This window comes from Hyalella azteca, unplaced genomic scaffold (assembly GCF_000764305.2).
Source record: "Hyalella azteca isolate HAZT.00-mixed unplaced genomic scaffold, Hazt_2.0.2 contig10642, whole genome shotgun sequence".
Classification (NCBI taxonomy): Eukaryota; Metazoa; Arthropoda; class Malacostraca; order Amphipoda; family Hyalellidae; genus Hyalella; species Hyalella azteca.
The window spans coordinates 60,098-75,179 of record NW_025940673.1 but is presented as its reverse complement, the minus strand read 5'-3'; the positions used below and the strand labels follow the sequence as shown (position 1 = coordinate 75,179).

Below are 15,082 nucleotides of genomic sequence, written 5' to 3'. Positions count from 1 at the left end.
TACAGACCAGGGGCCATACTTTCAAAATCTGCTAAGTGAACGTAAGTACTTACGCTCTATTTTCTTGTCTGTGATTGATGGATTTTGTTTGAAAGGCCGTCAATGATTGGCTGATGAACTTACGATCTCTTAACTTTTTTTCAAAGTATGGGCCCAGAGCGCTGACTGAGTCAGGGACGTACAGTCCCGCTGCTGTAAGGACCACCATGGCACTTGGGACGCAGCCATTACTGGTTGCGCCCGTCACACGCAACCTGCCTACAGATTGCGCCCGTTACACGCAACCTGCCTACAGGTTGCGCCCGTCACACGCAACCTGCCTACAGGTTGCGCCCGTCACACGCAACCTGCCTACAGGTTGCCCCCGTCACAATCAACCTGCCTACAAGTGACCCAGCTGTGTTGTTTGTCTTTTATTAGCAAAGCATGTGCTTTGAAGTCCTTATAACAACCATGATTCAACTTGATACTTGTTTAGATTGGTCACGAGTTCTCCGTTACATCGAATTTAGATGCAAAATAACCATATTATTTATAGCTTGAGCTTCCGAAGTATGCAATTTGGTTAATGGAATAAGTGATTTTTGATTCGGATGACAGAGCAATTAAACATCTTTATTGCGCATGCTGCCATTTTTCAATTTCATGTTTCGGTCCAATGTCTTCTTCCCCTCAAAAATTTTCATGCATTTTTGTTAGCAAATATTTTCAGATCAGATTAAATTTAAAAAAAATCACGCCATTCACATCCGAATGTATTGCAATTTCTCCGCCCTTCAGGTCTTAAATGAAACTCACAAAGTCTTCATCCCCTTCCCTGAAAGAATACGCTCTATATTCTCATAATGAGATGAGAAACGGAACATTATCTGCAGTAGTCCTAATCAGTAGTCCTGCTAATATATTCCGGGAGTTCATTTACCGCAGGTGATCGCACCACGCGTTGCTCGACACCTTCCCTGTTCACTCGAGCGCGACCTGCTCTTCCATATTTCCAGCGATCGTGGTCCAATAATCCCTTCAATAATTCCTGCCTGTGAATTCCTCTTCCTCCATCAATCGCTAGACTCGTGCCTTTAAAATTAGCCAAACTTGCTAAGTCTATGATCGTGAAGAGCGAAAATTCCTCAAGCGCATCGCAACCTCCCGAAAGTCACGCCTTGAAATGGAATCCAATCGTTCTTGTCAGGTATTAAATTCGATCAAGCTCTATTTCTTGTGCTCTTTTCTTTGGAGCCACAGCTGCATTAATTCCAGCACCGTATAGCTTCACTGAGCAACGTTTTTCTTTACTGTGAATCAACCGAATTTTGTTTTTGCGTCGATTGCCAATTGAAAAAATTCGCATTTTTACCAGCTATGTACTCGCGGGAATACGTTCTAATAAATCTCCAATATAAATAAATCAAAATTTGATTCAATATTTGAAATAAATAAATATATCAATAAATCGCTCATCAAAAAATCTCCTAACAATTGCGTTATTCAGATGATTAAAAAAAACTGTCCCAGGATCTAGTCAAAAAAGTGATGGAACATCCGGGAAAAATTTAAGAATTTAGAGAGATTTGCGGTTGCTTACTTTCACATGGACCACAAAATACAAATAATTTTAAAGCCGCTCTAAATTCTTACATAATAAAATTTGCAATGATGATGTATTCGTTAAAAAAATTATAACAAAATTATGACGAAAATTCTTAGATCAAAGGTTGCCAGGAATAAAAATTCATTTGAATAATAATTCAAAACAATTTGATTCGCATTTGTCAGTCCAAGGGCTGTAGATAATTGAATTATGCCCGAAAGTTTCTAGCACAAGTCAGTGCCTCACATAAATAACACAACAATTTCTATTTACCCGGATTCATAAAAATCCTTTTAAAAGTTACACTGATATTAAACATAATAAACATTTCCCAGAGAAGCACAATCGCTTAAATATCCTTGTGTGCTTGTACAGATCATTGCGGTCTGGCGAGTGACCGGACTCTGTATCAGCGACCGCTTCTAAGATGCTGCTATTACCGATGCGTATCTTGCCCCGAGCACACACAGCAATACTCAAGCTCGTATCTCTGAACTATTAAGAGAAATCTCCGCTCCCATGACGTACAAATGGCTAGCTGCACCGAAGTTTCAGTAAATGTGGCGCATCTTCAGCAACAAGCTCGCTTTTCTGCCTCTTGCGCACATAACGCTTCAGCAGCCAAGCATTGCCACGCGCAGTCTTTTACCACGGGCAGTTGAATCCTTTGGTACACTTAAATCTCTTCCGCAGTACCTTAGTCAAACCGACGATTTCTTCACGAAATTCATATAGCCGCATTCAGGGATAGTTTTACTGAAAGTCGCTGGACATGAACGAAGCAGCGGAGAGCTTTGCCCGTCTGCAGTTCACTGGCCTCCACGAGTTCAAAAATGTTCGAGAAATCCAAAAAGTACGGTGGGATTGGAACCTTCATGAATTCTTACAATAATTTTATGATCTTACAAATTAAGCAGATAATTAACTAAGTTGTGAGTGGAAAGGTGTTCAATAGACCTCGGGAAATGATCCCAAGGCGTATTATTGACTTATCGTTCGATTTAACCGTCGTGAAAACGTAGCAACCTCGTATCTACTACGGACATGTGTCAGCAATCAGTGTTCCATCTCAGTCGAGGGAAGAAATCGACCCTGAAAGTTCGTGATTATTCCTCTTACTCTCTCCCACGTGGTCCCGTCAGAATCGTGTCTACAGATTACCTTCTTTTCATTATACGTAAGGTTGGCCTCTGAGATGGCGCGTTGTCTAATGACCCTTATTGATGCTGCGCCTGTAGTGGTACGTACGGTATCCATTATCCTGTTAATTTGACGAGGAGTTGTATGCGGTCACGGTAAAGTCTCACTCATTAGAGGGTGGAGTGCCACGCTGTGGGAATATTCGTCTCAAAACCTATCTGAAGTTTGCCATCTTGTGCTGGGCTAGTCACACTCAACTACGTTATTTTAAAAGCCCTCAGAACAACACTCTAATGATGGATGCTCTCACCCGAAGAGCTGGCCGACATTCGGAAGCGTTCACTTCCTTTCTTGGACCTGAAGAGTTGTTAGCGTGGGCAAGATGAACAGGCGCCATTAACGCCTAATTACAAACTCGTACAATTTTGAACGCTTCGCCGAGCGTGACACCAAAACGTTTGAAAAATATTGGTCGTAATTTTTAAAAGAACTTAATGATTTTTAGATGAAATAAACTTCGACCGTATGATGAGAAAACTACGCATTATTGAAAAACCATTTCATTGCGATGAAATTTGTCAGGAGTTGGTGGGTAAGGATTAATTTGCAAAACAATACGAAATTGGGTGCTTACTGAATTTAAAAGAGAAATTGCTTCCTGCCATTTTAAAGCACATTATTGCTTGCCATGCGCACGATAATGCGCGTAAAACGAGTACGTAAAATACGAAAGCGCATGTAATATGTAAACATGTAAGTTTATTTTACGAACTAAACAAAAGTTGAGCGATCGTGAGATATTCCACAGAAGCAGAATTTATTTATGACTTATATCCAAGTTTTAAAGGTTGTTGCGAGCTGTAAATCTGCTTGCCTTACGGTTGTTAATTCCTGAAATTATACCATTAATTGCCCGCTACACTCGGCGTCCTCGGCTTTTCAGAAGTTACGGCGTCTTTAGTGGACGTTATTGCGCGAGATCCCCGCCCACGACACGCCGCCCGCCGCCCATCAGAGACGCCACGCGCGGACGTGCGTTGCGCGACACCTTCGGCGTCAGGGACGAAGTGGACGGACAGACATGAGGTGTCAGGGACGAAGAGTACGGACAGACATGAGGGGTCAGGGACCTGTCTCTTATACACATCTAGATGTGTATAAGAGACAGGTTCAAGAGGCCTTCACTCGTAGAAGATATGACGTACAAGAGGCCTTGCAAACTTTGTGACGTTTGGGGAGAGGAGACGGTAACAAAACGGCTTTAAAAAGGCCACCCAGCAAGCAGCGTCAAGTACATTGCTAAACACTGCTTACCTATCAGTTCGCGGAGGACTAAAATCGAAACTCGTTTTATGCATTCGCATTAAACGAGTTTCTTACGAAGGTGAATGAAATTCGGGGATTGTTAATTGCGTAAAGGTTTAGTTAACTCGTCAACTTCAATAAAATTCTTTAGAAACCTTGCCTCACTCCCCGGCGTCAGATGTGCAATTGGTCTCCAGTTGGTCGACTGTCAGTCCTCACCACGGGTTGAACATAGCGAGTGGATGACCATCGCTACGATATACTTAAACCCTGTCTCACCGTGGCATGCGCGTCGTGATTTCCCATCAGTACGGAATGGGCACAAGTCTAATACGCGAGTATTAGACACTGGATACTCTATTTCTGGCACCTAGCGAGAATCAATTCCAGGATACTGCTGTAAGTTAGGTTCGAGGATGCTTGGGTGCGGTATTCGGGATCCTCAGTGGCGCTGGGGAATTTGAGCCGTTCTAATCTCTTTAAATGTTGAAATTTCATTCGTTCGATAACAAAGCTAGAACAAAGACTAACTATAAATAATCCACGAGATTCTCCCTCCACTCAAACTCTGCTTCCAGCTGGTCATCTCTTCCGAGAAATGTACTGGATCAAGGGTGGAATTCGCAGCATGCCCGTACCATGTCTCCTACTTTCAGGGCTATTAGTTCAGCAAAAGTCAAATTATCAAACCCGAGCAGCAAGAATTGACCGATATGCCTCCTATGTTTCGTGGCTAGCTTCATGTGGCTTTCTCCCTGGTAGCCATGAAAACTTAACCTGCCTATGATGTAAGGAGGATACACCCTCATTCGTTTGACAACCGTTCATGATAATTTTGCTCGGAGAGAAACACAAAGAACATTACACATGTTTATTGACGGGTCATACGATTGTTCAAACAATGTGATCATTCTAACTTTAAAAACATCGAGCATGAAGGTTAAGTTAAAATACCTCGCGAAGTTAAAAATGCTGAAAAGCTAAAGTTACAGGGAATTAAAATCTGAACTTCCGACAAATTAGGCTCGAACATGTCAACTATTAAATTACTCTACGTCTTTCTTAGTTATTCGCCGATAGGCATGAAATAATCTGGCATAAAAACTACATAAAAAACAACGACTGAGTGAACATTCATCCCCAACCGGCTAAACGGTCATGAAGAGCCGTTCATCCTAAAATACAGCGTCTCCTCATTGTCTCCTCCAGTACAACGCACACAGAAATCCTATGCAAAACCATATTAGAATGCCGACTATTCTGCCGGCAACCCAAGTCTCTATGGAAACTTGGACTGAGCGTTGACCGAGGCTGGCGCCAGCGTTAGGGTTATGATGGCGGGATAGTTCCTGTAGAGCTTCAAAGTTCACAAACAAGGAGAGCGACATCCCATTCCTGAGGTAGGGGTGCAGAGTGGATGGACCACCGGATGGGCGCATGTCGAAGGTGCCGAGAAGGGCACCTTCGGGGTCCCGCAGTTCGAGCGTGTACTGGAAAAGGTTGTTCTGACTGCCAGCCATTAATGTAAGTTGTCTGCTGGAGACAACTCCTGACGAGTTGCGGCCGGTGGGCACAGACATATTGCCACTGATGTTTGTAGGAAGATCTTGTCCGGTTATCCGCAAGGGTCGTTATCGGGCCTGAAAACAAGTTCGAAAGGTTAGGCACGACTGATTTACTGCTTTATTGCAAATACGTAACACAGCAGCAAGCATTGTTATACCATTAGTATGGTTACATTGGTCTAAGTAAGTCTAAAGTACATCAGATTTGTCCGAGGAAACGTTGTACACCTAAAATTCAGAATCCAAGTCAGTATGCCAACGCTGCGACCGAAAAAAACACCAGTCTAAGTCGAAGCGCAATACGTTTTCAGCAATGTTAGGTGCGTACAAATATGGCGATTTTCCGCAACAACAAATGTTACTCGAGCCTTATCCTCTCGAAAAGGTAAGTCTTGCATTCAACTCCTGCTTATTTTAAGCTAAACCGAGCCAAGCTCAAGCCGCAATAATTCCCCAGAGGCTTGTACACTATGGCAGTAGTCTACCTAGCACGGAAGGGACATAAGACTCTTTAGAACTTATGTTCATCAAGTAGAACCGAACCTCCCGAGGACTATCCGTATGTATAGCCATCGTCGGTGTTAAGCGTAGCTATAAGGGAACACTTTAAGATACAATTGAGGGTTTCTCAACAAGGATTTTGCCGAAGACCAACGACTGCACTCTGTGCCAGTACATATCCAAAATATACTAGACCGTACATTCACTGTACTTGACCACACAACTATGGCGATTGAAAACAATTAGCAAATTTCCTTGCACTAGACACCCACTCACCTGGCCTGTACTGTCACAATGAGAGGTAGAGATGCTGTGAGACGTGAAGATTTGAACGCAGCAAGTTTTATAGTCTGCCTTAGCATTGGCTTGATTCTGTCGAATAAGAATACAACACCGATGTTGTATTCTCCGGCCATAATTAAATAAGCAGGAAGGCAGTTAATCGCATTATAACAGTTGAATAGCGTTTGGGTCGGAGGTAAATTTCCTGTCACTCTAGTGGAAAAGACGGTCGAAGTGATTCTACCTGCAGCCGACTTCCAAATATAAGCAGTGAATAGTATGTATTATAATTCCTCCGCCATTTGCTTGGAATAATGTACAAGCAAGGCAGTTTCGATAATTATTTGTGTTGTGGTTACACTGCCGTCGCAATGTATCGTGAGTATCACCCGCTGTTAGGGACATATTTGAATGCTACTACTTAGATGTAGAAAGAAAATTGTTAGAAGAAGCTAGTATGTGTGAAGTTCCTTTAAGTTTTTTTAGATTCCCTATATATATAGATTGTATGTAAATTTTTAAATGCTAACGTCCAATATTGATATTTATATTTAGAGATATTTAGATTGTAGCCTATATGTAAATTTAAATGCTAACGTCCAATAGTAAGATGTTCGTATAACTTCTGGTGGGTTAAAATTCAATAAATATCTGACGGCGAAGTTTCGAAAGATATTAGATAAGATAAGTCCCTCCGCTTCTGTCCATACTCACAGAAGAGGATGTGAAATTTCAAATAATATCTGAAGTGTTAACCGAGCGCAGAAATGTCCGCTCTCTTATTTGTGTTATTTAGAGTTAAGATATTCTTGCGAAAGATTGTGATCGAATAGAGAGCAGGGGAAAATAATAAATTAAATGTTTCAGCATACAATAAAATTTGTAAACAATTTAAGATGAATAAAAATTTGTGTACCTAAACGTGTTTGTACTGTTGATGTTCTAAGAAAAGTTGTACTGTTTTCGGTCGATACGGATCCAACGACGAACTAATATATGGAAATTAAAATTTTTAAACATTTCTGTCCTGAAACGTCTCCTCTTAAACGAACATTATTTGTAATTAAACCAATTTGACCAAAAAATTCTTCTTGAGACGTAAAAATTTATATGGTAGCAAGCTCAGGCCTTGTACTCTAAGGGCTTTTAAAAACCATGCATATGACTCATAATAATAATTAAAACGCCTTGCAGCATTTGTGATAACCATCCGGCGTTCGCTCTGCATTCTAACGTTCCCGTGAACGTTACCAGCGTTGGTGAGCTGCATAGAACCCTGGGGCCATACTTTCAAAACTCGCTAAGTGAACGTAAGTACTTACGCTCTATTTTCATGTCTATGATTAAGTGAACGTAAGTACTTACGCTCTATTTTCTTGTCTATGATTGGTGGATTTTGCTTGAAAGGCCGTCAATGATTGGCTGATGAACTTACGATCTCTTAACTTTTTTTTGTAAGTATGGGTCCTGATCTAGAACTGGACTTGGTATTCGAGGACAGGAGATTTATACCTCGACAGGATCTGAGAAGTTTTACGTAGTTTGCTTAAATATTGACGTCTGATAAATTCTAATACCCTCGTGCGCCTAATTCGATCGATTTCTTCGCTTTATGTGCTGCTAAAATATTAGTGTTTTATGCACTTAATCAAAAATGGAGTGTAGTAAAGAAGGACTTTGAACAGGGTTGAAAATATGAGAGCTTCAGTCAATATTATTGTTTATGTGCTGCTTAAATTTAAGGGTTTTATGCACTTAATCAAAAATGGAGTGTAGTAAAGAAGGACTTTGAACAGGGTTGAAGATATGAGAGCTTCAGTCAATATTATTGTTTCAATGCTAGACAAAAATGGAAAAAATCAAAAAAATACTGCAAAAATAATTTTTTTCACCGTGATTCGAGTTCACGTGCATGCTGGCTTCTATACATATTACATCGTCTAAATAAGTGAAGCTTCATCTGAAGCAAGGCTCGATTTCAGAAGGTCTTTCGGGGGGAAGAAACATACATGAATATTTTAAACCTCGAGCGTTGATACGGCAAAAGATGTATGTATAGCTATTAGCTACATGTCCATTACACACACACGTGTTAACACTCACAAGTAATTATCAATGTTTGAAGAAGAATCAGGATTTTGATGAAAATGTTCTGCAATTTTTTCATTTATCTGTGCTTGTCAACACAGTTTCTCAACGCAGTTATCAACGCAGTTTCTGGGACGGGAATAATGTGGAATCAACTGTAAAAAAATTATATTACTATAGAAATCTATAGGAAATAATTCATTTCACGAACTCCGACTGACTCAGGTCCCCGAAATAAAATGTACAGCTGTTTCTCTGCCGTATGTTCTTAGATAACCCCGTATTGGTTGTCCAGGAGAGCCCGAGACCACGGAAAGGTAGGAAGTGATTCTTCCTTGCCGTGTGTTCATACATGGCCCGCATATGTGATAGTGGAGAGCAAGGGAACACACATATTAAAAAGAATTTTTTTTAAAGGCCTCCCACACTCAAGATTCCAACAAAAAGGACTTAATTTTATTAATTAAAAACAGGGAATGGTTTCATGTCAATGATCAGGGCCCCGACCTTAACGCCTCTGATGGTGGCCTACACCTGTCTCTTATACACATCTAGATGTGTATAAGAGACAGCTCTTCAAGTGTTCGGGATATCGTTTCATAAAGACTGCAAATGATAGTAAATCGCTTGTTAGTTTTAAATTGCTTAGAGATTCGCTTGATCCTTGGTTGGCATTAAAAGGCTCGTAATTGAAATACGTTGCATGGTTGATTGACATTGACAAATCCATTTCAGGTCAAGAAGATATCGCCCTCCGTCGAACAAATATTGATTTTTCTGAAAATTGAGCAAGCCAATACCCATGCCTCGGAGGAACATGATCATTGACATCGCAGGCTCTGATGAGAGCGATGATAACCTCGTTATAGCGCTTCAAGAACCTGACTGGCCTGGTCTCGACGATTTGATGGAGAGGATGGAGCTCATGAACAGATATTTACCAGAAGAACATAGAATACCACCGCCTGTTGCCCTGAATGTCGAGGTGAGGAGACCCGGGCTTGCGGACCGGACAGCTCCTCCACGCAATAGACGGAGTCGGAGTTTGTCGGCATTAGACTCACGCGACGCTCTGAACCCCGTGGTTTTGAAAGAAGTGGAAGATTTCTTGGACCGCGAGCTGCGGCGTATGCGACGCAGGAAAAGGTACCGCCGCCGCCGCCGCTCACGTCCTCTGCGCGCGACCAGATATCGCCCCCGCGCACAAGTGCAGGAAATCGCATTACGCCCGAATGTTGGGGTGCGATCTAAATTCATCATTGGCATCGTCCTAGCTGCGACCGTCGCCCTTTCGTGCATTTTTTTCTTCAAGCTCTCTGCTTCAATCATGGAGATTTTTAGTCCCTAATGTCACATCGATATTAGCTTAGGTCCTTAGGAGTTTTAATCAATTTAATCATGACTGCGGTAATTTTATGCATCTAGACGTTGGCTTTCCAGGAAGCTTTTACATACCTCGGATTAATTTTGATTATAATTTTCCGTGGTTTTGACTTACTACTGTAATGCGTGACCAAACTGTTTGATTGAACGCATTTATCCATGATTGTAGTAAATTTGACGGAAAATCAAAATTTTCTGTCTTCATTCCCTATGCGTGCGAGCGTTCAAGCTTTCATGGTCACTGACCACAATTGTCCAAATTTTGAGATTCTTCCCTTCAACATTGAGAAAAAACGTGGTTGACTCCCTATGGTACCAGGCAAATGACATTCTGTTCAGAAACATTATGTCAAGGGTACTGAATTTTCAATCATTGGATTCTTAGAGGGTCTAGAAGCAAATTTCTTGCTATACGTCAGAAATTCCAGCCACATATTCAACCTCTTGACCCAAGGGTTCAAACTCAGTAGCATTTCCTGGGCACTGCTGCGAGTCGTCAGAGTGAAGGGGCGATACAACAACGCCGGAACAATGCAGCAACTAATCATGGCTGGCGTGTCGTAGTAAATTTCTTGCCATCGAAGTTACAGATAGTTAATATTAAGTAATTAAGCCGCTCGTCTATATCGCTGAAATATATGTGCATAATGGAACCATTTGCCTCTCCCAGGCTAAGAGCGAAGAGAGGAAGGTATACGTTGCCTTATAAGTTTGGTTCGAAGCAAAGATGTCTTTCCGAACGCTTAATTGAACAGAAAACTTGGAAAATAGAAAAATATATATACAATTATACAGTTTACTTTTTACTTTGGGATTTATTAAAGGGGTCTTGCGACGAGTTTCGATCGAAATGGCTATAACCACGTAATAATTTTCGTCAATTGAAGTATTTAGATTTTCAGTTTTGGACGTCCCATCTTAAAGCGAACATCATTTTCCGTTTCACCTCGCAATGCGATAAATTTATCATGCAGCAAGCTCCGGCATTTTATCCTAGAGGCGTTGGAAACCAAATGACTCATAATAATTCAAAAGCCTCGAAGTATCTGTAATAAACATTGGTTACCTCCCCGGAATAACATTTGTTGTGATACTGTCGTTTTGGCGTTTAAGTACGGAGATCATTCACCATTCAAAGTTGCCGGCGCTGGTGAACTATTACAACCTCGATTTAGAACTGGACTTTGACTCTGAAGAAGTTATTCGAGGAGTTTTTCATTGACTTTTAAGATATTTACGCCTTATAAATACTAATATTTTCCACATAATCCGATCGTTTTTATCGTTTTATGTGCTGCTCGAGTTTCCTTTTGCATGAATCATAACTCAAGAGAGTCTAAGAATATATAAGGATTTTAAAACGCAGGTTAAGTATATATATGAGAGATCCGGTCAATGCGAAAAAAGTCGAGAAAAATTATTGCAAAAGAGAATTACGGTGATTTTATTTTATGTGAATGCTTACTCTAAGGCATCACACATTGTCAGAAGTGAAGCTAAACTTGCAACTTAATCAAGGCTCAATTAATATCAGAAGTGCGTCCGTAAGATTAAACCCAAAAGAGTTCATTTCAAACCTCGTTTGTAGATAACTCAAACGATGTGTAAATACACTTACTCGCTGCCGTGTTAACACTGACGAGTAATAATTATTATTTGAAGAATGATAGATAGCTCATTCGAGCTTGATTTCTCATTATTATAGAATTCATTTTCACAGGAGAACGAAAGTTATACCATTATCATCCGAAATTTCTTAGTGCGATATTTACCAAGGCAGGCTCCAAAAGTCCTTAATTTTTGGTGGCTGTTTTATGAAAAGTGCATTAAAAAATTGAGCCATGTATAATCAACGTAGTTTCTGGAATGTTATTGCGGGTGCTCTGTATTTGTGATACTGGAGAACCTGAGACCACGTGAACTGGAATGTTAATAAAGGTTAAAAAATATAACTCGGTACTCATTAACTGAGTGACAGCTATAGGAGCGCATTTTCTCGTCTACGAAAACGTGAAGTCACGGACGGACGGACATACAGACGGACGGCCATGACGAGCACAATAGTGCATTTTTTCCATAAATGAGAAAATGCGCTAAAAATCGCTCGATTGAGGCATTGCAGTATTCTTGGTACTTTAAATGTGTGGGCAAGCAGCCCCGCGTATTCAAGAAGATGTCCTGGACTCTTCACATAACACATCTTATGGTTAACGCGTTATCTTGTTGATTGAAAGCACTTTGTAGGAATGGTGGAATTTCCGAAAATGTTGGAAAGAGATACCTGATCAAAAAAAGAAATATGATATGCTCCTGGGAAAAACGTTATTATTTTCAATCAGGACACGGGAATGACTGCTCTGTTTTTTCCCCAAATTCATTGAAGGTTATTTCATACGTGCAGAATCATTGTTCTGCAAGGATTGAAAAAAATAAATACATGTTGCCTGCATTGAGTTACTTACTCGTACTTCATCCAGCTACATGTTGCTTGCATTGAGCCTGTTAGGATTTTCAGTAAAATGCTGCCAGCATTGAGCCAGGTAGTTCATCCAATTACATGCACAATGCACATTCTAGCACGTAGAAATAACCATAGCGCTTTCCAGCCACAAATTGTCTACCTATTAAGAATGACGATCAAACGTTAATTACGTCTCAATAACGTCCGAACGCTTGTAACTACATAAGCGATAAACTGTGGCAACATCTGCACACGTGACATTTTATGTCATCGTACACGAAATGCGCATAACGATTTTAACCGCCTAGCTGTAGGGTGAGTGGGGTTGCTGTTAGAAGGGTTGGTAAGATTTTTGACGTGTGACTTGCATGATGACGCTCCTGGTAATTTTTCAGTGAACAGGTCAGACTGGCAGTAAGCAAGTCGGAAATCATTACTTTTATTCAACAGTGACAGGATTAGTCACTGATGTAACACGATTACAACTGAATTTAGACTCTTAAGTTCACTTTCCACAATGGTAATCTGTGTGATAAGTTTTAAGCATGGAAGGTTTTGGGCTGATGGCTTGCATTAGGTGAAGTTTTCAGAGTATGGTCTCCTAGCTGAATTTTGGTCAAGCACCTACTAGATTCCATCAGTCTACTCTAATTTTCAGGCAAAATGGTGCATTAGTGAAGGGTAAAGTTTTGAATGGGTTGAGAGTTGGCAATAGCCCAGAATTTAATTTGAAAAGTTTACAGAAAAAAAGCAGGCAATTTATATTATATTCTTGACTTCTTAATATTAACAACTTAATTTCAGGTTCGGAGGACAGCAACCTTCCTCGAACAGTTTGACATCTTAAAGAAACTTGAACTAGCCAAAAGCCATGCCTGTATGGGATTTGATCTTCGACTCGTCAGACTCTGACTCGCCTGATGAGAGCGACAATAACTACGTTCAAAGGCTTCTGAACATGATCAGGCTTCGTCCCGACAGTTGGATGTCGTCCATCAACAGGAGATTTAACTTGGAAGAACACAGGAGACCGCATGGTGCCCGGAATGCTCAGGGCCTGAAACCCGCATTCGCGGAGCGGACAACTCCTGCAAGCAAAAGACGGAGTCGGAGTTTGTCGGCACTGGACTCCAGCGACGTCCTGAACACTCGGGGTACAAACGACACGGACGAACCCTTGGAACTGGAGCGGTGGCCCCCACGATGTTGTAGGTGCTACCACCTCTCACACCCCCTGCGTGACACCAGGCGTCGCCCCGGCGGCTATATGCAGGATATCGTGGACACCACGAGTGACGAGACGGCATCTTTCTTCATCTATTGCCTTGTCTTTGCTGCAGTAGTTACTCCCTTGTGTATTCTTTTCTACAAGCTCGCAACTTCTATTTTAAATTTTTAGACCCTAGTCTCGGGTTGATTTTGGTTTAGGAGTTTTAATCAATTTAATCATGACGGCGGTAATTTTATGCTATCTATGTAGACGTTGGTTTTCCAGAACGTTCTTACCAACCTCGTATTAAATTTGATTGGATTTGTTTTTGATTGTGAATTTCCGAGTAAAACATGTTTGAACTTGTTGCTCCTTGACTTGTACTATCCATGGAGGTAAATCTTAAATTTCAGACTATATACCGGATACGTGCTAATTTCCCAGCTTTTATTGCCACTGGTCGGGATTGCCCTAATTAGAAGCTTCTTCACTGTAACCATTCAGAACTAAGTGATTTACTTTATTCGGTAGCAATTAGACAATATTGGGAAAAGTATCTTTGAGATTGGGTACAAATTTCTGGTACATTGCGAGACGCATCGTTGAAGTGTCGAAAAGTTGTGTTCTTCCACTTCCGAAATTTCAGCCACTGGGCATTAACTCAAGAGAAAGTCCTTGGGCTCTTCAATGATTAGTCAGTGATGCGTGCTAATCCTCCGACAAGGTGGATCAAATGCTCTTGATGGAAGTAATGCTCGTCCAAGCGGCAGATGGAGTTCATATTAGCAGCATTCGCTTATCAATATCTGTTTGATTTCCGCGAATAAAGAAACCATAACTCTCTCCTGCTAAACCCCTATGCTGTGCAGAGTATTTCTCAACTTCTCGCAAATCAGGCCTCTTTTTCTATTTAGATTGAAGTAAACAAAGAATCTACAGCTTATTGATAGAATTTGAGAGCGAAACTAAAATATAGACTTTTTGCTGAACGTATTGTTGCGGGGGAGGGAGGCGATAGAAAGTGAGAAACGCTGGAAGTGAACTGCAACAATTCACCTTTTCCGTGAGCGTCCCAGCTTTACTTGGTGACGGGTCAAATATTAGCTGGTATTATTTGGCTCTGTGTTCAGGGCGATTAGGGAGGATCGAAACCGTTTTTGCGTTACTGATACATATCGGTTTTCAGAAAGATCGGTTTTCATTTATTAGCGTTTAGTTTTTCTCGTTTAATGCACGCCGGTTCATATTAATTCTCACTTTTAAGTCAGTCAACTCTTAAGTAAGTCAAGTTTTAAGTCAACTCCTAGATCCTCCAAAAAGCTGTTGTTGACAATGTTCGGTGGAACCGGATTTGTTGGACATGAATTTAAAAATTTGCTCGAAACTAGCGTAATCTATTAAAATGGGAACGTAAGAGAAGCTTCTAAGGAGCAATGCTTTTCGTTTGTGAACGTCTTTCATACGATCACATATTCCACCAAATTCTGAGTTTACGCTGATCAGCGTAATTAAGCTACAATAATAATCGGTTTGGCTTTGGTACGGTCGATCGTTGTGTG

The 15,082-nt window shown here is 41.0% G+C and overlaps 1 long non-coding RNA gene across 1 annotated transcript; it reads right to left on the bottom strand.

The window, feature by feature from the left end:
* Nucleotides 1–4,890: 4,890 nt before the first annotated feature.
* LOC108683299 lies at nucleotides 4,891–6,630 on the bottom strand. Its single transcript, XR_001931604.2, has 2 exons — nucleotides 6,376–6,630; nucleotides 4,891–5,673 (listed from the first exon to the last, which is right to left on the bottom strand). It is a non-coding gene; the product is annotated as an uncharacterized LOC108683299 (long non-coding RNA).
* Between the last annotated feature and the right edge of the window lie 8,452 nt (nucleotides 6,631–15,082).